Consider the following 22,942-nt stretch of genomic DNA (forward strand, 5'->3'; position numbering starts at 1 on the left):
GATCGGACTATAAAAACTTAAATTTATTCATACAATAATCCCATATCCCAGGCCATAAAAGAATTAAAAGAGTGAAATCTCCATGAATTCACTAGAACTATTTGGATGCTTACAAGTTAAGCAAGTGTTTAAATAATTAAAGGACTATGGCCTAGAAGAGTTGCAACTTAAGCCCTTATCCTGCAAACAATTAAGCGACTACATAACTTCCTTCATCTGAATTGTCTCATTGACTCCTATGAAACTACTCATATGAGTAAAATTACATAAGTGTGAAAGTATTTACAGGATTGAGTTCTTGATTTGCATCAGTTATTAACTTTATAAATCAAACCAGGAAGTGAAGGAAAGCCATATTTCATAGCACTGATATTACTCAAAAGGTCAAAGGTTTCATCACTTGGTAAATATTTTTAAAAGTTTCAAGCTGCTTGCTGCCCACAGATTTCAATCAGTTTTATTCTTTCTGGTCACTTTTTGCCAAAAAGGCTAAATCAGGGATTTTTTATGTATGTATTGATCTTGATTAGCATTTCATTTACATTAAAAAAGCTTAACAGCTGTTGTGGTTGCACACTCCCACAGGCACTCTTTGAAGCAAAATTTAAAGATAAAAATGGCCTTTTAAAAATGACAATTTCAAGGCCGAGTCAGGCTATAAGAGAGGAGAAGATGAAATGGAGAATAGAAAAGAAGATACAAATCCTAGGGGACACAATATTGTGAAGTGTTGAGAATATTTAACTCCCACAGAAATTACAATTCTCAGCAGCACCTTGTAGGATCTGGCATAAACAGAGCAGAGGCAGGAGGTTGCTACTGAGTATTTTGCAGCTTCCGTTCAATTCCTAAGAGTTAAGAGAACTGAGCATCTTGCAAGGATGGGGGTGTGAGCCAGGCATTCATCTGAAGGTAAACTGTGAAGCTGTACCCATTTTGGAATTCTGACAGCATCATAAACGTGCACTTTATACGCCTTATTTATAAACTTATACAAAGGCGAGGGTTCCAAAAGCGGACCATTGAGGAGGAAAGGAAGTTACTGGATAACAAAAGGACTTCCCTTAATGAACAAGTGCAAATGAGGAATGTTCTAGTGGGGGATACAAGCTGCACTTCTGCTGTTCACTTTCGGTCCCCCCTGTAAATATCCCAACGCAGCCATGTGCATCCTCGGCCAGCCCTGGCCCTTTCTGTCGCTGCTCTGGCATCATGCTCCGTGAGGGACGATTTGGCGACGCTGCTGCGGGAGCTGCAGAGGGAGGGAGGAAACCCAAGGGCAGAGAGCGGCCAGCAAGGGGCATGGAAGAAGTGGAACGGAGTGAGTGAGCCGAGCGCCAGCGAGCGGAGAGAGGGGGCCAGGCGGGCCAGGGAAGGGGTTTGACGGCCTCTTCCCCCGCAGGGCGGTGAGGGCAGGCGGGTGGCTGGCGGAGGGCAGGGCAGCCGGGAGGAGGCAGGGCTGAGATGAGCGGCTGGCAGGACTGAGCCGGAGGCGGCGGCCGAGCCGTGCGTGTGGCCGAGCCGGCCGGTCCCGTCGCTGTGGCTGCTGGTGGCGGGTGCTGCGGGCTGGCTGCCCCCTTACGCCCCTCCGAGGCCCGGGGGGAGGAGGAGGAGGAGGAAGGAGGGGGAGGAGGAAGCGGCGGCAGCAGGAGCAGGGAGGCGGCGGCGAGGGAGCCTGGTGGAGTCGGAGCCGGGCCCGCAGCGACGGCGGCTCCTTCTCGGTGAGTCCCGCTGCGCGGCCCGGCCGGGGAGCAGCCGCGGTGGTGGGGGGTCGGCCCGGCCCCGGTGCCGCCCGCGAAGCTGGGCCGCGGTGCCGGCAGCGGCCTGGAGCAGCAACGGGACGCGGCGGCCTGGGCTGGGTGAGCTCCCCTGGCAGCGGGCACCTCCGCCCCGGCCCCTGCGGGCTGCGGCCCGGGCCGCGCTCTGCCTTTGTTCGCTTCCCTCCCCGCACCAGCGGCGGCGCCAGGCCTCGCGGAGGGACCGGGGCCGCGGCGCGGCCTGCCGGGGAGCGAGCGGCGCCCGGGACAGGGCCGCAGAGATACCCCCGCCCCCAAATCCCAGAGCAGGAAGGGGGCTGGGTCTGTCCGTGACCCCCCCAAAATTCCGGGCCGGGGGGGGCTGGATCTGAGTTTGACAACAACAACAAAAAACCCAACCCCACAAAGGCCGGTGCAGGAAGGGGTCTCCCTCTGCCCACCTCCCTCTCCAAATCCCAGTGCTGAGGGCAGCAGGCAGCTGGATTTTATCCGTGTGTAGCCCCCTTCCCGCTCTCAGAAATAAGAGAGCTGGCAGAGTCGCTCTCCAACCAAGTTCCCTGCAGGCCAGGTGCCCAGTGCTAGTGTTGTGGTTAACCCCTTTGGCCTCTGCCTCAGAGGCTCAGGAGAAGGTTAAAATCTAAATGTCACACTGTTATTATTGCATTATATAAATCTGATAAATCTTCTCTCACCCAGGAGTAAGTAGGGGCAGAAATAATATGCTGCTGTGTGAGAGAGGGAGAGGAGAGATTTTGAAACAACTGGACCCACCCATGCACCCCAGCCTTCTCACCCCAAACAGTTTTTTTCTCCATCAGAAACAGACAAACTACAGCCTAGTCTTTGCCTCTGGTTAGTTGATTACTTAAAAACAAAACAAAACACCAAAGTTGCCAAAAATCAACAAAGCTGCCAAAGTTGTTGGAGCTTTAAGCTGGGAAGCTCCTAGTTGAGCTTCTGTGATTCCATTATTTTTGGTTTTAAAATTTAAATTGGGCTTCCATGATTCTGGGATGCAAACACTGGTGCAGAGCAGATCACACTGTCTGGGTGAGGCGGACGGCAGCTGTAAACACTTCACTTGCATCTGGCAAAGTGTCACTACCAGACTTCCAGTTACTCTGCATCTTTTCCACTAACCTGCCTCAACACCTCTTTTCTAGCTGTCAAATATGTTTCCACTTATGTTGCCCCAAATCACATACATATGCCCCCTACCATGCCTCCCTGCTTCTTAGGGAGTTATAGCCCAGAGGTAGTTGTACAACACTATGTGTACACCTCTTCTGGAGAGTTGAAGAGTGGTAGTACTGTTGGTTCATATTAATAAACATGTCCTTAGATTGTATAGATCATGTGGAAGCTTCATAGTGGTCATTAAATAATTTATTTTGCTTGGCTAGGGGTCTTAAATTTTTCTGGAAGATTGTTGGAGAATAAGTACAAGTAGTCATTAATTTTTTAATAGATAATTTTTAGTAAAGCAATTACACAAGAAAATATGCATTTATGTTTGATAAACTGAAGGCAAATTATGAATTAAAACAAAAGATATCTGCTTTAACTTTCATAATGCTTTTTAAAATGTTTCGTTTCTCTTACGCAATTCACTAATGAGGTTCCTTGTTTTATTACATATTTCATAATAAAATTGTGGAAGTATGGTCACAGTTCCATAGTCAAAATTTAGTTGTTTTCCCTTAAAGCAGATATTCAGCCTCTTTAAGATATGCAGTACACAGCAAACACTCCCCATACAATAATTTCTGAGAATTAAACTAAGATTTATTTTAGAGTTCAAATTAAGTGAGCCCTTGAAGAAGTTTAGCACTTAGGGTATGTTTACTCTTAAAATGCTACAGTGACACTGCTGTAGTATTTTACTGTAGACCGGTGGTTCTCAATCTGTGGCCCATGGGCTGCTTGTGGCCCAGTCAGCCCACAGCTCTAGCCCATGTGACATTCTCAGGCCATACAGGTAGTATTGGATGCGGCCCACATCACACATTGTAGGCCGCCTTTTCGGCCCACAGTGGTAAATAGGTTGAGAAACACTGGTGTAGACGCTCACTATAGTGATGGGGCGGGGAGGGTCTCCTTTCATTGTAGTTAATCCGCTTTCCCGAAAGGCTGTACCTCTGTCAATGGAAGAATTCTTCTGTTGACGTAGCTCTGTCTACACTGGGAGTTAGGACAGCACAGCTGCGTTCCTCAGGGGACGTGGATTTTTCACACCCTTGAGAGTCATAGCTATGCTGTTGTACGTTCCCAGTGTAGCTCAACCCTTAGCAGCAAACCTTTTTTTTGTCCTGAATTATTTTAGCAGAATATGCACTCTTCAGATTTTCCATATAGTTCACTCATTTCAATTCTGTGTAAAGGCTACATTTAAATAAATTAAATTGCAAATTTACTAAGTTATTATTTCTAATTGTTATAGACAGAGCCAGACTGACAGCTGAGGTCACTCAACCAATCATCCTTCCTCTATAACTAATTTGCATGCTACAGTTGTGCTTGTGCAATGAGACAGTGGCATAAAAGAGACTGAACTCATGTTAAGAATGATCATAGATAGATTACTTGGTCCCAACTATCACTGCTCCTTTAAATTTCTATGGTTATCCTAACTTGTGCATCAGTATTTGAAAGGCTCCTCATGGCACTGTTGTGTTGATTCCACTGGGGGCAGCACTGCTGGGGAAACTGAGGTAGAAGTGCAGAGACATTCCTGTTTATAGCCCCTGCCATTTTCCTTCTCTCCCCACAGTGCTGCTTTCAGGTGTCTGAGTGGAAGGGGAGGAGTGCAGAGGAGGAGAGTGGTGGGATGGAAGGGGAGGGTGAAGACTCAACCAGTCTGTGTGTGCAGATGTCTGTTTCAGCTCCTCTGGTGGTGCTGCCTTGCTGCACTATGGTCCTGAGGCAGCAGTGCTAGAGGGAGCAGTTCAAGCACACCTCAAACCACATGGTGGGGGAGGGAATCTAAAAATCAGTTTAATGTAATCCAGGACCACAAACACTAAAATGCATTGATCATAATTGTATGGCTGTGGCATGATGATCACAGGGCAGAATTGAGATTATTTTGGGGGTCTTAACTGTACATTTCCATACAGCAACATGTTTGGGTTTCTTTTAAGTTTAACCTGAACTTTGAATTTCCTGGGTTTATATTGTTTGTTTGAAATAATTGCGACATTCCTGTAATGATTCTTACCCTTAAATTACTGAGAGGTAATCTCAACTGATTTCCATTTTAATGTAGGCTTGGTAGGTTGTGTGTGTGTGTGTCCGGGAATATATAGCAAACATCAGAAGACATATTTGAGTTGTTACTCACCGAGGGCTGCAGTTTCAGTAACAAAGCTCAACAAATTTATAGTAGCATCAGGCAATAAAGATCCTTAAAAGAAAACTTGGGCATATGTCATGTAAGTAATTTCAGGTGACAAATGACATATGGTTATATTTTAGAGCGCATAGTAAAATTATGAGTAGGACAAGTTATGTCTAGTGTTTATATTGGAATATTCATTAACCATGTTTAAATAAGGCAGCTTTATGCCATTCAAAAACATATGCATCCAATTTAACTGCAGGTAGAGAGCAGGGTATTGGGGCCATTCTTATCACTGGTTTCATATTCTCTCTCACAGTAATTGGAATGTTTGAACTGAAACTTTTAACTAAGTAAATTGGACAAGTGATGGGAATTTAAAAAAAAAACACATTAGAATTTTTAACAGCTTAATTTTGATAAAAACATCCAAAATCAGTATAACCTCATTTTCCCCATAGTTTTGGATTTCTTAAAGGAAGCTTAAAATGTCAGAGACAACTTTATTTTGTTAACTGAATAAATTAGGTTATCTCACCTACTTCGTTTCCCTGGCATTTTGGTGTTTTTACAGTCACACTTTTTAAAAGTCTTTCTTCCCTGTTGCTGTGTATGAAAGACCCACAAAGAGTGAAATCTGCCTATACACAAAGTGGTTGTCAAACAGAGAAAATAAAGAAAGGGGGGAAATAGCAAAATATTTCTCTAATACTATGTCTTAACTTTTAACAGTAGCAGACAAAATTTTCAGACTTAAGTGTTTTTGATGCTATCTCTGTATGTTTCAGTATCTTACACCCTGATCCTGCTGTTGGATCCACTTAGTCAAACCCTTATAATTCAGAGTCTAATTGAAATCAGTGGGGTCTCCCTGTGAGTATAGGGATCTATCTACCTGTGCATATCCAAGCATGAGATCAGAGCTATAATTTTGAAAATGCATAGAACACATACTAAGTGCTGTATTTTTAGGATTTTGCTTTCTGCAAAATTGGTGGATGTCAGATTCCATGTTTAAATTCTATTAGATAAGTTTGCTAATACAATCCTATACCTGAGGGAGTATCTTACTAGATGTCTCTAGTGCTTTGTCCAGTTGTAAGTGACTAGATTAATTCCACTATTTTATTTGAATGATTATTTCACAGTTTAATAGAGCTTACTACTAGAACCATCTTCCTGATATTTCAACTGTGAATCCTGGGTTTAATTTTGTCCCAGTACTCTTAATGCTTGCTTTTTCAGGTATCTGCTAACATTTCATTCCTACCAATTTGTTTTCTGCTCCTGTTCTTGTAATCTTTATTTAGAAATCAGTCCCGTCAGTCTTTTTCTTCCCCCTTTTAGTTGCTTGTCTTGCTATACTCTCCAGTCTGTCAATATTTTTCTGATTTTGTGGTGTATAGATACACTCTGCCTTACGTGTAGATTCACCAATGCTGCAAAAAGAGGACAATCTGTGCAATAATACTAAAGTGCAACATGATGTATCATGAGACAGCACATTATGCACAGTCTGATCTAATAATTTAATCCTGAGAACTAGGCTTAAATTCTGGAAAATAAAAAAGGGACAGATTATGCCTCTTGATCAGGTGCCTATTTGTCACTGTAGTGATACAGAGGATAGAAATGTGCTGCAAGGGGCCCTGGGGAGAATTACTTCTGTGCAGACATAACCTATGTTGGCATTCTTGCAAGCCCTGCACTAAGGGCCATAGCACATATGGGCGATTCTGGGCTGTGGGATTAGACATCAAGAGATTACTGTGAATTAGAACAGCCCCCGGTATCACTAATGTATACCCAATGCCATTTAAAGCCACCTTTTCCCCATCACCTCTCCCTGGTCTGCACATTCTGTATTGTGCCTCCAAGAGACTCAGTACAGTATGTAATCCAAAATATTACTTTATTCTGGTAACATGAAATCCTTCTTTTTCTATGGCATATGTTCTAAAGAATTTTTACAAAATTGCCTACAATCCAGTGAATTCCAGGTGCTGTATTTTTCACAATTCTGTTGTTATGGAATTGTTCATTATACTTGGATGGAAATACCTTGTTTCATGGAGGGGTGGAAATCCCTAGAGCAGCTGAGTGTTAGAAAGGCTGTGTGGCTATACACCATTCCGAAAGATTACAAGTGTATACAACTCCATGCAATTTAAACCCAGGATTCTGGCTTTTCTGGGTTGATTTAGGACTGTGTTAGCATTACTGGTGAACTTGTCTGACTACATCATATATTGCTATTCAGGCATTTGGGGTGAAATTAAAGCAGAAGCAAGGTTTACAGTCCTGAGCAATAAAAGAGAGTAGGGAGGGGAGACTTGCTTTTAAGTAACTCAATGCAATCAACGTCATTTAAAATATTCCTCCACTGTTAGTTGCTGCTGATCTGCTATTTGCCTGTCATTACAAATGCTGAGGTAAACATGATACAGCAATATTGTTTGCTTTTGTACATTTAATGCTCCTACATACCATTATTTTTGCTCAAAAAAAAAAAAAAAGGTGACTTTAAGCAATTCTCTAGTGCTGCTTCTGCTGTGAAGAGGGACCCATTGACTGCTGCTGAACAGCCTGAGAGTGCTGTGCAGCAGCTGGTTCTATCTTTGGGAATAAAGAGAATTCCTCTGCTCTCACCAGGATAAGGGGGAGGACATAACTTCTGGAAATTTCTGGGGAGGGCATCACTCACTGCTAGCCATTGTGTGTTAGATTAGAACATTCTTCCTGCCAGTTATGTTGTCTTTTATTAGGTGATAGAATTACACTGGTGGTGGTGGGGTGGGGTGGAAACTCAACAAAATCAACAGGCTAACAGTTGCAAACCTGACTGTCTGCAGTTAGGCTCCTAAATTCAAGTTAAGCACCTAAATAAGAGTGATATGTTTTCATCCCCACTACAAAGCTGCTGAGCACCTGTAATTCTAGGTGACTTCAACAGGATTCGTGAGTGCTCAGCACCTCTACAAATTCCTGTTGGTTCTTAACCATTCACCACCATTTTCTGACCCTTTACCCAAGCCAACTGGGTAAAGGATGTAAGGGCAAGGATGTAGCCACATTTTATGTAAGGCCAAGTTTAGACTACAAAGTTTGGTTGGCATAGCTATGTCAATCAACAGTGTGAATAAAACCAACATCCCCCAGCTGACATAGCTATGCTGGCTAAAACCCCAGTGTAGACACAACTATGCCAATAGAAGTATGCTTCTGTTGGCATAAATAATGTCATTTGGGGAGGTGGTATTACTGTACCTGTAGAAAAACTCCTGTTGGCATAAGCTGCATCTACAGCAGGAGGCTCTGCTGGTATAGCTATATGGGCAAAGCATTTGTTATGTAAAGTCTAAAAAGTTGTTCCTAAGTGGCTTTCACATTTTTATTACAGAGTGATCCTGCAAATTAAATTAGATTTTCAGTTATTTGTTTTGTAAGGATTTTTGATCCATTTAACAGATACAATATTTAACTTTCTCTGAAGGAATATAAAAACAATTGTGAAATGTCTAAGTATCACCCAGTTTGGGATGCACAGTGAACCGATTTGTTTGCTGTAACACTGCCCTCTGAATATTGCTTCCCTAATAACTTTATACAGATTATGTATTTTGATTTAACTTCCTTTGTTTCTGTAATCTGTTAAATGTAGTGGTCAGACAGTTTTAGAAAACTTCAGGTTTATTACAGTGTTTATGTTCTTGTCACAGTGATGGTTATTTATTGTGACCTGTTATAAAGTAATTTTGGATGAGATCCACTTTGCCTTTGACGTTGCAGGTGTGAATAATAGATGTTTCAGTATGTTTTCTAAGTGTTGTTACAAAAATACAAACATTGGAAAATGACAGTGTCACTGGAAACTAATATTACTATCAAAACCATGTATGTGTGTAATCTTCTTCCTGCCCCCAACACAATACACAGTAAAAAGCTAAAGTTCCATTTTTTGTCACATGATGCTGCAAGAAGCTCATCAGTCAGAGGGCTTGCATAGGGAGTAAATGCTCACATCTTAGAGCTTGGCTACACTTACATTTTATAGCGCTCTAACTTGCTGGCTCAGGGGGTGAAAAATCACCCCCTGAGTGCAGCAAGTCAGAGCGCTTTAAAGCGCTAGTGTAAACAGGCTCCGAGCGCTGGGAGCTAATCCCCTCGTGGAGGTGGATTACCAGGAGCGTTGGGAGAGCTCTCTCCCAGCGCTCGCGTGCCACCAGGCTCGCACTTGAAAGCACTGCTGCGGGAGTGTTCCCGCAACAACACTTCGAAGTTTCCAGTGTAGCCATGCCCTTAGGGTGATTATTTGGGGGGGCAGAGTGGCAGTGGCGGTGCATAGGTATCTAGATCAACTGATGGATTTTATGGTTTAGGATGCAACCAAAGTTACTACCTTTTTTACCACTAGCTGAAGATGATCTGATTCTTTAAAATTATACATTGTTTGCTGTTCCGGCCCACAAAGCTGCTGCTAGAGATCCTCCAAACAGACTTAGTTTTGCAACTTGAACTTTTTTGTTTTTCTCTAATTGAATTATTCTTAATTACTTTGAGTGATGTTCATGTTTAATGTTGTATGTGAATAATAGAAGTTTGTAGGAGTGTGTTGAGTAGATGACTTTCCACACACTAAAGCACAGTCCTTGAGTAGGATCAAAACCCACCCTCTTTCTGGTTACTCAGACTGAAGATTCTTCTGATAGAGCAGTCCAACTCTGAAGCCTGCTTTCTTGCTTTATTCCCACTAACTGGAGAGCCTTCCCTCCAGACTTGATATCGTTGGCAAGTGCTCTGGAGTAGGGCTATATTTCCAAGACAGACATTAGCTAGTTCTTTCCTTGGCTGAGTGTGGTTTTTTTTTTCTGCCCTAACAAGATTTTACCATCTCTTTCAATATTAGAAATCTGTCTTTTACATACTTTACAGTTGTTAAAAGTAATCTGTCAAATTAGGAGAGGTGGAATGAATGGACGACAAGATGGATGAACAAGGAAAAAGTGACATTTAGGTCAAATGGATTTGAGGTACAGCAAGAGTATGAATAGTTGTTAAGAGGCACACTGGGGAATGAGGTTTTTTTTAAAAATTGTACTCCAAAAATGGAATGGGATTTGCCTATCTGAGAATATCTCTCTCTCCAGGCCATACTGCCTTAGCTGTGGTCAGTGGGAGTAGCTGAGCTCGTGTCCCTTATATGTAAAAGCTCCTGGCAGGATATGTATCATGAGAGTCCGTTGAGTTCGGAACTCAGTTTCCCTTTTGTTGCAAAATAGCTTGAATCTGTTGACCTTTAGGGCTCCCTAGAAGGCCTCCCACTTCTTCCTGGTTTTTGTGGGAGAGCTTAAATCTCATGAGTGGGAGTACTTGTAATTGTGCTGATCTAATAAAGGCCTTAAAATACTTTTATTCTTTTCTTATTTCTGGAACATTGTTGGTTGAGGGATGACTGCAGGAGTTTTCTTTATTTTATATTTGTATATTTTAAACATAAGAACAGCCATACTGGGTCAGACCAAAGGTCCATATAGCCCAGCATCCTGTCTTCCAACAGTGGCCAATGCCAGGTGCCCCAGAGGGAATGAACAGAACAGGGAATCATCAAGTGATCCATGCCCTGTCACCCGTTCCCAGCTTCTCGCAAACAGACGCTAGGGTCACCAGCCCTGCCCATCCTGGCTAATAGCCATTGATTGACCTATCCTCCATGAATTTATCTAGTTATTTTTTGAACCCTGTTATAGTCTTGGCTTCAGAACATCCTCTGGCAAGGAGTTCCACAGGTTGACTGTGTGTTGTGTAAAAAAATACTTCCTTTTGTTTTAAACCTGCTGCCTATTAATTTAATTTGGTGGCCCCTAGTTCTTGTGTTATGAGAAGGAGTAAATAACACTTCCTTATTTACTTTCTCCATGATTTTATAGACCTCTATCATATCCCCCTTTAGTCGTCTCTTTTCCAAGCTGAAAAGTCCCAGTCTTATTCATCTCTCCTCATATGGAAGCCGTTCCATACCCATAATCATTTTTATTGTCCTTTTCTGAACCTTTTCTGATTCCAATATATCTTTTTTGAGACGGGGCGACCACATCTGCACACAGTATTGAAGATGTGGGCGTACCAGGGATTTGTATAGAGGCAATATGATATTTTCTGTCTTATTATCTATCCCTTTCTTAATGATTCCCAACATTCTGTTCGCTTTTTTGACTGCTGCTGCAGTGTGTGGATCTTTTCAGAGAACTATCCACAATGACTCCAAGATCTCTTTCTTGAGCGGTAACAGCTAATTTAGACCCCATCATTTTATATGTATAGTTGGGGTTATGATTTCCAATGTGCATTACTTTGCATTTATCAACTTTGAATTTCATCTGCCATTTTGGCAGGTTTCAGAGTAGCAGCCGTGTTAGTCTGTATCCGCAAAAAGAAAAGGAGTACTTGTGGCACCTTAGAGACTAACAAATTTATTTGAGCATAAGCTTTCGTGAGCTACAGATCGCTTCATCAGAGCATCCGATGAAGTATTCCTTTTCTATCTGCCATTTTGTTGCCCAGTCACCCAGTTCTGAGAGATCCTTTTGTAGCTCTTCGTAGTCTGCCTGGGACTAAGTATCTTGAGTAGTTTTGTATCGTCTCCAAATTTTGCCACCTCACTGTTTACCCCTTTTTTCAGATCATTTATGAATATGTTAAATAGCACTGGGCCCAGTACAGACCCCTGGGGGACACCACTATTTACCTCTCTCCATTCTGAAAACTGACTGTTTATTCATACGCTATCTTTTAACCAGTTACCAATCCATGAGAGAATCTTCCCTCTTATCCCATGACTGCTTACTTTGCTTAAGAGCCTTTGGTGAGGGACCTTGCCAAAGGCTTTCTGAAAATATAAATACACTATATCTACTGGATCCCCCTTGTCCACATGCTTGTTGACCCCCTCAAAGAATTCTAGTAGATTGGTGAGGCATGATTTCCCTTTACTAAAATATTATCAGGGGTTCTCAGATCCATATAGTTTTTACTGGTTATATATAAATAAAAATATGTAGTGGGTAAGGCTGTAACTCCACCAGGAAAAAGCACTTGACCACATTTTGAAGTTTACCACCCTCAATTGTATTACAGTCTTAGACCCTGATCTTGCTAAGACTTATGCACATGCTTAACTTTAAGCATTTGAGTGGCTTTAAGACTATTCATGTGCTTAAAGTTAAGCACACAGATTTATTCAAGATTGAGCCCGTAGGACTATTGCATGCAAAAAAAAATGTGTTAATGCAATGTAAAGATGGCATAGTTAAAATCACTGAGGCCCTTATGCTATATTCATGAATTTTAACTGTAGCCCTTACTGTTGTGTAGCTAAACTCCTGATCTTGCAGTCTGATTGTTTGGGCAGACCCCTGTAAGGATCTGTCTTCACAGAGTCCTATGGATGTTAATAAGACTTTCCACACAGGCACAATGGTTTTCCTACATGGATCATTCATATAGCTGTGTTGCACAACTTGGTTATTTTATTATATACATTTAATGAGACAGTTATATTAAATTAGATGCTTAACAAGGAAAACAAGGAATAGAAATATATGGGGCATTGAAACCTTTAGTTATGTTTCCTTATTTTTTGTGATATTTTTAATGGTTATGGTGTTTTTTAACACAGTTTTCATAGTATCATAGAAATGTAGGGCTGAAAGTGTCCTCGAGAAATCATCAAGTCCAGAACCCTTTGCCAAGGCAGAACCAAGTAAACTTAAACCATCCCTGACTGTTGTTTGTCCAGCTGGTTTGTAAAAACCTTCAGAGATGGGGATTTCAGAACCTCTCTTGGAAGCCTACTCCAGAGCTTAAGTATAAGGATAGTTAGGAAGTTTTCCCCAGTATTTTACCTAAATATCCGCTGCTGCAGATTAGTCCCATTACTTCTTGTCTTACCTTCAGCTGCTTACAAATTTATTGTTTAACAATTTCCAGATATCAAAGTACCATGGATTTATATAGTGGCATTATGATATTTACTGTCTTATCTATCCCTTTTGCAGTAGTTCCTAACATTGTTAGTTTTTTTGACTGCTCCTGCAAATTGAGTGGATGTTTTCAGAGAACTATTCACAATAATTCCAAGATCTCTTTCTTGAGTGGCAACAGCTAATTTAGACCCCATTTTATATGTATAGTTGGGATTATGTTTTCCAATATGCGTTACTTTGAATTTATCAACGTAGAATTTCATCCTCCATTTCGTTGCCCATTCACCTAGTTTTGTGAGATCCTTTGTAACTCCTCCCATTCTGTTTTGGACTTAACTATCTTGAGTAATTTTGTGTCATCCTCAGACTTTGCCACCTCACTATTTACTCCTTTTTCCAGATCATTTATGAATACGTTGAACAGCTCTGGTCCCAGTACAGATTCCTGGGGGACACTGCTATTTACCTGTCTCCATTCTGAAAACTGACCATTTATGCCTACCCTTTGTTTCCTGTCTTTTAACCAGTTACTGATTAAGTTGGGGACTTCCTAATGTATTTAAAGAATCTCTTCTTCTTGCCTTTTATGTCCTTTGGTAGGTTTGTTTAATTTTGTGCACTATGTCGACAGGAGACACTTTCCCGTCGACTCCCCTTGTGCTTCTCATTCAGGTGGAGTACAGGAGTCAACGGGAGAGTGATCTGCGGTTGATTTAGTGTGTCTTTACTAGACCTGCTAAATCGACCACCAATGCATCGATCACCGTGAGTCGACCCCCCAGTAAGTGTAGACAAGCCCTTAGTGTTTCTACTCTTTTGGTGTTTTCAATTAACCTAGAGACAGTGGGTAACACCTCGTTTCACGTAGTAAAACAATGGTCTGAATCTTTAAGTAGGTGTTGTTCTCTATCCAAGTTTATAACTTTTCTTAACCTTTGCCTTACTTTAAGATGACAAATATTTTTAGATAATGGTAGGCAACAGGTTTTCTTGCCATCCTTTTGGTCATTTTGTGGAAAAATTCCTAGATTGGATCTCCTTTTTATTTTTCTCTACAAATCTGAGGAATGTTTCTTATCAGCTTCTACTTCTTCTGTGTTTAAAATTCCTGTTTTGCGTGTGAGTGTTATACAGATGGGTATGAAAGATCTTTTACTTTCCTTTTTTATCAAGGCAACAGGCTTGTTGTCCTCATAAAGGCACAAGCAAATCCACTTAATTTTCATTTACTTATTGAAGGATTTAACTAAATATTGAAGTATGGCTGCATCTTATTTTAAGTTGGGAAGAGAGACTAGTGTCTTATAATGAAAGACAAACTTTGTTTTAGTGTTTCTCCTTTTTGTCTCCTGTTTCTAAAAGTAGAAGCATTTAACTGAAGGAGGAGTTGTAGAAGTGCTGAGAACTGTAGTTTCTTCATTTCATCTTCATCAGATGGAATCTATCAGCTATTTCCCGACACTAGACTAGCTGGAGTCTAAAGACAGCCAATCTGTGGTTAATTTGAGGAGTCACAGGTGCCGCCATAATTAATCAGCAGGAACTGAGGCAGTCAGGTAGGTAGGTAGGTATTTGTATACAAAATCTCTGCAGCAGTAGATTGGGGTTCAATTCTGTCAGGTCCTTCCAGAAAGTATGATAGGAGAAAATAAGCTCTAATTAAAATAAATAAAATACAAATCCTCTGATTATAGAATCTGAATGTAATCTACACACCTGGGAAGCTATATTGTACATATATTTTTTTCTCTTCCTTTTTAACACATTCTGACTATAGTTGCCCTCAGGTGTCAGTTTGCAAACTTGTTTCGGTCTCTTGGACAGTGACACACATGTGCAACATAAGTATCAGTGTTTGCATGGTCTGTGTAGCTACAACCTAAATTGAATGAATCATTCCTTGTAACTTCATTCTGTATGTTTTGCTTTGGTTATTTTAGTAGATAACAGCTATCAAAGCTTTTGAATAGTGCATGAAGAAAAACATAATTTCTCCTCTGTATTGATTTTGTTGGGATACTGCTACAAAGACCATATTTTTTCTGACATTTTCAGAATAATTTATTTCTCTATGCAGAACCTGTGAATTCAGTCCCTGTTACTACCGATCCTTGACTGCACGTGGAGCTCTGTTAACTTCATTGGGCCTCTGCATGCTCATAGAAGTCCATCTATGTGGATGCAGTTCTAGGTTCACAGTTCATTACATTAAGAACTGATCTTGTAAACATTTAGAATGTGAGTAACTTTATTTCTGTGAACAGTCTCATTGTTTTGTCTGAAACATTAACCATAATTATCAAGACTGAATGCATCACTCAAATAAATAAAAAACAAGCCACTACAATGTATGGAATCTGGTTTCATTAAGGGTGTCTGGGGATGAACTAATTAAGGTTCTGAACTTGCAACTGGTGGTATGGGGATGAACCTCTACACCCAATGGAACCATTTGTAGTATCAGGGCCTAACTCATCTCTGTATACAACAGGTTAGGGAAATCATTGCCTGTCAGATGATTAAAAATCAAGTCTGGGAAAGTGAAACTGAACCACTTACTGTGTAATGATCAGGTTGTCAACTTGCACTTGTTACAAGTCTTGTGTTAGCTTTCCTGAGTAGGATGTCCAAGCGGCAGTTGAAAATGAAAGCTGGTTTTCTGTCTTGATTTTCTTATAAATGATACATGACAGCTCACCTTAGCTGTACCATAGTTAAATTCCTCCTTTCTCTCCTCTTCGCTAGTAAGACCCCATAACATACTTTGAGGTATCGACATGACTAATGATTTCTGTGCTTTCTCAAAGTACAGCATAAGACACAAGTATTGTTTGGTGGCAGTTGCAAGAAAACTGAAACAGAAGGCAAATTTTAATTTTCAGGTTGTACGCCCTGGCCAGGCAATGCATGATTATTTTTTAAACACAATTCAGCAGCTTTTAACTGAGGGAGAGAAGCAACATAAAAAACGTACAGTATCTTTCTCACCTCTCTGGCATCAAGTTCAGTCTTCAAGTGGTGAGGAGCAATGGCAGCCTTGTGTTCTCTTCACAGTAGCATGACATTGTGGACCATTCTCACACTGTTGCTTCCAGGGCCGTAACTAGAGTGGGACAGCCGCCGCACAGGGCACAGAGCCGCTGGAGGCTCAAAAGTGGGGCAGCGCACAGGATCAGGTCTAGTGGTGTCAGCCCCTGCACCCACCCCCACGATTAGGCCCAGAAGCGTCCAGCTAGAGCCTAGGGTTCTCAGGTCCCCTCATCCCCGCAGGTTCCCTGGCACTAGGACTCTGGCAGGGCGGCAGACAGGCAGGGCACTGAGCGCTGGCTTACTCCTACTGAGCATGCTCATTTCTCAGTAACATCTGCTGAAGCTGCTGCCCTCACTGGGGATTAAAAAGGGTTAAAGGAGGCAAATCGGGGGGAGGAGGGTGATGGGCAGGGTCTGAGCAGGGAGTGGAAATTGACTGTGTTGGGTGTGTGTTTCAAAGCTGGAGGCAGGGGCAGGAGAGGGGGCGAGGAGCAAAATTTGCAGGGGGAGGAGCTGGTGTTCAGCCCAGGCATGAGGCATTGCCAGATGGTGGCAGGGGGCACAACCCCGGCACAGGGAGGAGCAGAGGGGGTAACAACAGGGTAACAGTCACCCGGATAGGATGAGCCACATGTTGTGTTTGCTAAAATGGGGGGTGGAGAGCAGAGGTACTTCCATGTTTAGGAGGAGGTGTTCAGACGAGTCCTGGGCTGCTTGTGATTTACAGCAAGAGGAAGCAACAGTAGAAACAAAGGCAATGTCTACACTACAGACTTTACAGTGGCACAGCTGTACCGTTACAGCTGTGCCGCTATAAGGTCTCCTGTGTAGCTGCTCTATGCCGACAGGAGGTTGGCATAATTAAGCCACCCCTGGTAAGTGGGTGGAAGAGTGTTGCCTGCTGACATAGTGCTGGCCACACTGGCGTTTTTGTTGGTGAAATTTATGTCAGTCAGGGTGTTTCCCTGGATTTAAGGGGTGTGTATACCTCAAAATATAATTAAGTTAATTTTAATCATATTTATGTGAATTTAGCCACCCAAAATTATTAAAATAAAACACCACATAATTAAGATTTAATTTAGAGACAGACTTTTAGAAGTAAGGTTATATTTAGCTGGCAGTTTCTGCTAATTAGAATGGGGGGAGGGAACAAACAAGCAAACAGTTGAAACTAAAAACCTTGGTGGTTAAAAATCCTTAAGTCTAGATGCTTTTAATATTAAAAGTCTATAAAAATTTAAAAAGTAATAATGCAGTAAGGGTTATTATGACCTATATGTTTTATAAAAGTTAGTTATAAAAAAAAATCTAATAAAATGTACTGGAAAGCAGTCCTCTGAAGCCATTTTAAAAGACATTTTTCCTGACACCATTTCTCCCCGGTGGGTGAGCAGCTGGCCACTGCGAATCTGCTGTTAATTATTCAGTACCATTCCAGATGTTAGGTAAATATCTGGGAAGTTTTAAACCTATTGTTTATGTTTGTGCTTAAAAATCTAATAAACTGCAGTTTTAAAAAAGAGTATGCTCACTTGCATGCATCTTATCAGACGGAATTGCTGTGTTAACTATTTTACTTTAGGCGGCTACTGTTTTACTTTCACAGCTCTGACTGACAGAATTTTTACCAACAAAAGTGCAGGTGTAGATGTAGCCAAAGAAAGTAAACCTTGCAAAAGTAACACATGTCTTTTTAGTCAACACTCAGTAGAGGTAAAACACCGCTGTGCTTCTTCCTCAAGCTGTGTTTTCCTGTTACTGTGACCTACCCTTACTTCGTGCTGCCACAGCCTAATTTAGTCATTATTGCAGAGAAAAGAATAAAGAGCCTCCCTCTGATCCATTGTTATAATGCACCATTAACTGGTCAGCAAGGTGCACTCGCACATCAGGGAATTGACATCTTCAGGGCAGACTGGCTCACAGTGGTGAATGCACCTTGGCTTTGCTTTTAAAAGGCCTCTAATTCTGGGCTTGGGACAATTTTCAGTTTTGCCCAGACAGATAAAAATACAGGCCATTTACTGTACAGGTGAAGAGACCAATAGAGAAATCTGCACTGCGTGCAGATCTGGATTGGAGGGTGCTGGTGAGATATGCACTGGTGAAGAAGCATGTCCACTGTGACCTGTGCTTGTAGTACTCTGCGCTGTGACCTAGCAGTCTGTTCCCGAAACCCTTCTCTATGGGACCAGGGCCATCACCTCAGTGATATCTCCATCTAGCCACTGTAACCCTGGCATTAGCATTGTCTCACACTGAAGCACACCATAATCAGATTTCACAGTCACCACAGCCATATACTTTCTTCTGTGTCCACACTTAGGCGTAGGGAGGATACTATAGGGATGTTAAAGGATTATGTGAAAATGAATATGGCACCTAAAAGAATCATACAGTAGCTTTTATTGGCTACATACTGTACTGATACGCAAAAATAAATGCATTATCATTACTCTATAATATCCTAACTCATATCATCTAAAAAAAACCTGGAAAGGGGCACAAATATGCTTGCTTGCCCAAGGTGCTAAAATGCCTAGTTACAGCTCTGCTTGCTTCAGTTTTGATTTTGACATCACCATCTCTTCTTACAACTTGTTGTCTAAGTGGAGGTTCTGCTGCACTACCCCTTTAGAGCTATATTTGGTTAGGAATAATGCATATATCAGTCTGTTCATTACAAACTACATCAATTTGTGAACATGGATTGTTACTTTTGTCAAGTATTAAGAAATGGAAAAATACAATTTACAAAAATTGAGCAATAAAAATGCGTATCTCCACATACAAATAGTACATACAAATTAAAAAATATAAAAAAGTCTTAGTAGAGTGTGTTCTGTGGATTGTTTTTTCTTATGGCACTGGTTTTCATTCCATAGCCAGCAATAATTGGAAATCAGTGCAGGAATTTGACCATATTCAATTTTTTATGTGGCCATTGGAGTGGAGGTTGTTCTTTTAGATATCATTCATGGTATGAGTTTGGTGCTGTCTTGTTGAGTTGGCTACACATTATGTGCACTTGTGTTCTCTGAGATTGCTGCATATTTCAACTCGGGAACCATGAAAAATGTTACTGTGTTTATTTGTTACAGAAATATTAATCAAAAGCAGTACAGTACAAAATAAAAACTAACTGCTGTACCAACATGAAAACTGGAATAGCATTTTAATGGTGTACGAGCATTCACTTGCTTTTATTCTACAGCCAGTTTTCTTTCCCTTTTTAGGGAAAGGCTTGAAAACTGCTGCTGGAGGTGATGTTATTGGAGTCATATTAGGAAAAGAATGATTAGACTGATGCTGACCAGGAAATTTCTTTGAGAAGGTGCTTTATTTTATTGCTTCTAGCCTTTCAGTGCACACCTTAAACAGTTCTACTGTGTTTTTAAAATTACTTTTTGAAATGCATCGGGATTTCACAGACAAACTCTGTTGTCTAAAATTCTTAGGCAGTACTTTCATGTGGACAACTGATTGGGTTATGCCCTTTTCAACAAGTGTTCCAGCTCTCCAGGACTAAAAGGATTTGTTGATACTTCTTTGTGTTTTCTTTTTGCAGAGACGTTCCTAATTTAGAGAAAGATAGGTCCTTTTATGGTTTTACAAATATCTTTCCTATTCTCCCTTTCATTTTCATTACATAAATGTGTAGGACCCTTTATTACATTGTAATAAAATATATTTTAAAAGTACATTGCTCCCTGCCCTTAGTTATGAAGAAAGACACCATGTAAGTAATTCTAGCCAAGTGTCTGTAACTTTTTTAAAAACAGCTTTAATAAGATAATACCTAAAGGAAACATTGTCCTAACAGCAGTAAAAAAAAGGGTGGGGAGGGGAGCAACAGAATCTTAGAACTTCCCAACTTCTTCTTCTTATATTTTGAGCATCCCCGCTTCCTCAGGGCTCAGTAGAACTGAAGAATTCCAGTCTTAAGCACAGTGTCTTGTACTTTACTGTATGAGAGCGCCACATTCAAGGAGAACTCAACTTCCTGTATCTATAATCCTCATCTGGATGGGAAGGTGGATTAAAGCCTAATCTTTCCCAAACACAACCTCCCTATAAATCTAATTATCACCTAGATGCTAAAGTTTAACCCTTGCTGCCAGGACGTACTGCCCAAAGTTGCAGTCCTGTGAAACAATAAGAAATGAAAATGGAACCTGACTCATACTTAAGAGTCCATACCAGGCACAAACAAACAACATCATATCTGATGCATCCGATGAAGTGAGTTGTAGCTCACGAAAGCTCATGCTCAAATAAATTGGTTAGTCTCTAAGGTGCCACAAATACTCCTTTTCTTTTTGCGAATACAGACTAGCACGGCTGTTACTCTGAAACCCATCATATCTGAGTGTCCCCTTCGTTCTTTTGCCAGGGGGCTGAAGGACATTCACCAGCTCACTGCTGCGACAATGTGCTGACTATCAAACTTAGATATAAATTTGTAGTCATTGCCACCTACCCAAGCCACACAAAAGCAGAATACCTGCACAACTCAGCTAACAGTTGTGTGAAAAAATTCAAAACTTCACATACAAAGAAAAAAGAAATCTAGATATTACTTTGAACTGTAACCAGACAGATGTGGAAAGATATGGGAGTCCCTGCAGCCAGTGTTGAGTGAAGTAGGGAAAGGGTCTGTTTCAGCCCATTGCAGGTTTGCATTTTCAGCTGCTTGCTGGCCAGTCCAGTTGCCTGGTAGAAGTGTTGGATCTGGCTACAGATTGGCCTCCTAATAGGAGGCAAAACACTAACAAGCAATGTGATGCTGCCTGAAGGTAGGGCCAATCGTCAGGTCCCAACTCTGCACTCTGGCATCAGCTTAAATGGTTTTGCATTCTGTTGTCATTTTGTGTACAACTGATTGCACTGTTAGTGATGCAGAAACTTTTCATACACAAGGGTTTTTTAATAATGCGGTTTTCCTCCTACTTTTCTATTCGCAAAGATTAACTTTACTACCTTACTATTCTGCTATTCTGATTGATAATGGTTAGCAGATTTGCTGTATGTGCTGCTGATAAAGCATTATTACTGATGGGCAGTTTTTCCACTTATGCTTTATGCATCTCTGGTAAAAAGAATTGTAGAACAGATGTGACTAGCTATTTTGTGTTTGAAGCCAGAGAAGAGTATGCTGTACCTGAATGTGTGTTTTTTTTTTTTTTTGCCATTGGGAAAAGGGACTTTGTTAGACCCATGTGAGGCAGAAAACTTTTTTCCTTTGTTAGTTATTTTATAAAAGTTTGGAAGGTTTAAATGCTTGGTGCATAATAATGAATGTTCAGGGCATAGGTCTTCATTTATTGTTAGAGAAAAAAGGGCCTGAATTACTGTTAAACTGTGAAAGTGTAAGATGTGGTGAATTATCTAAATCACCAGTCCATAAGGGCCTCAGAACTGCTTTGACGTCTCTCCATCTCGCATATGAAAGAGTGTTTGTGCGCTTCTTATGCTGAGCTACGAGGCCCATGCTGAGCAGCAGATCTCCAAAGAAAAGCAAGAAGGAGATAGGATGGGCTTTGGTACAATTTAAAACAGTGCTGAGGCCAGTCCCAAACAGGTCTGTTGTGTTTCTTTGTTTTCAGAAAGTTTCAGAGCATCAACATAAAGAAGTATTCAGATTAAAATGGCTTAATTGAAAGCAGAATTTTTCACCTTTGACCTAGGAATTTAGTCCAAGTTTAGTAAAAAGAAAACATAGCAGTGTCTCCAATGTGCTTGTGACACAGTGAACAAACTGAAGATTGCTGTGTATAATCTTCCCCACCTGGAATTTTTTATTTTGTAGCGTCTAGTATGGACATGGACATTACTCTCTACATTAAACATTTTAGGTACTTGTTATAGAGTGCTAAGTATGAAACCCTGTTCACAGCGGCACCAATCAGGCATAGAAGATTGGAGCTGATGATGCAGACCTGTGCCTAATTTGTGGGTGGGGCAGGGCAGAAAGGCTAAATAAACCATTAGCCCAGTGGTGAGCAGCCTGCGGGTTGCATGCAGCCCATCTGGGTAATCCGCAGGCTTGGCCGCCCGCAGCTCCCAGTGGCCACGGTTCGCTGTTCCCGATCAATGGCAGTGAGGGGGAGACAGAGATTGCTTTCCCCCTGCTTGTAAAGGTGCTAGGTTTGGTGGCACTCAATTGTAAATAAACTGCACAGGGTGTTGAACCAGTACAAGGGTCTCTTCGTGCTTTGTCGACTGAGACAGAAGCAGGACCGAGGAGGCCCTGTTACAGTACTGTTTGAAGTGTTGAGGGTGGATGGTGGGAAAATCTCATTAGACAGCTTCGTCTCTTAACATATTGCTGAAGGTGCAACTTACCAATGGAAGTTAAGAGGTGTTAAGTAAAATACACTATTGTTAGCTTTTAAAGAACCATTCCTTAACAATTGATATGTATAAAAATAACTGTACTTATATTTGCCCCAGCCTTTTTCAAGTATTCCATAATACTTTGACACAGCTTCTCAGATCACAGAGGTATTCATTTTAAGGTAAATTTTGAGTACTCAATTTGAAAAGAAATCTGAATTATTCAAATATTTAAACTATTGTGAATCTTTTAGTTCCAGGCATTGAAACCTGATGTGGTTGTGCCTCATCAGTAAAGAAATGTGACTCAGTTAGATGCAAGCTTTTAATATATTGTTTAGGATTAAAAAAATTTAAATGATGTATTGGAAATCCATACAGAACAAAAATGTGTGACTCCATACAGAATAAAAATAAATTAAGTGGCTGTGGCTTTAATGTGGAGTGCAAAGTTTAAATGAACATATTTCTTAGTAAATTGGGGCTATGTCATGTCA

The 22,942-nt window shown here is 41.1% G+C and overlaps 1 protein-coding gene across 4 annotated transcripts in view; it reads left to right on the forward strand.

Moving 5' to 3' along the window:
• The first annotated feature begins 1,233 nt into the window (after positions 1 to 1,233).
• The window catches only part of SOCS6 (suppressor of cytokine signaling 6), a 35,332-nt gene continuing 13,623 nt past the window's right edge, over positions 1,234 to 22,942 (forward strand). Inside the window, exon 1 of one of the 4 annotated variants that reach the window (XM_048840148.2) lies at positions 1,234 to 1,321. The gene's annotated coding sequence lies outside the window, so the exon portion shown is untranslated. Of the gene's footprint in view, positions 1,322 to 1,615; positions 1,722 to 1,793; positions 1,860 to 22,942 lie in introns of those variants that run through there. The other 3 variants (XM_048840146.2, XM_048840147.2, XM_048840149.2) reach the window with 3 other exon arrangements.

This window comes from Caretta caretta, chromosome 2, assembly GCF_965140235.1.
Source record: "Caretta caretta isolate rCarCar2 chromosome 2, rCarCar1.hap1, whole genome shotgun sequence".
NCBI classification, from domain to species: Eukaryota; Metazoa; Chordata; order Testudines; family Cheloniidae; genus Caretta; species Caretta caretta.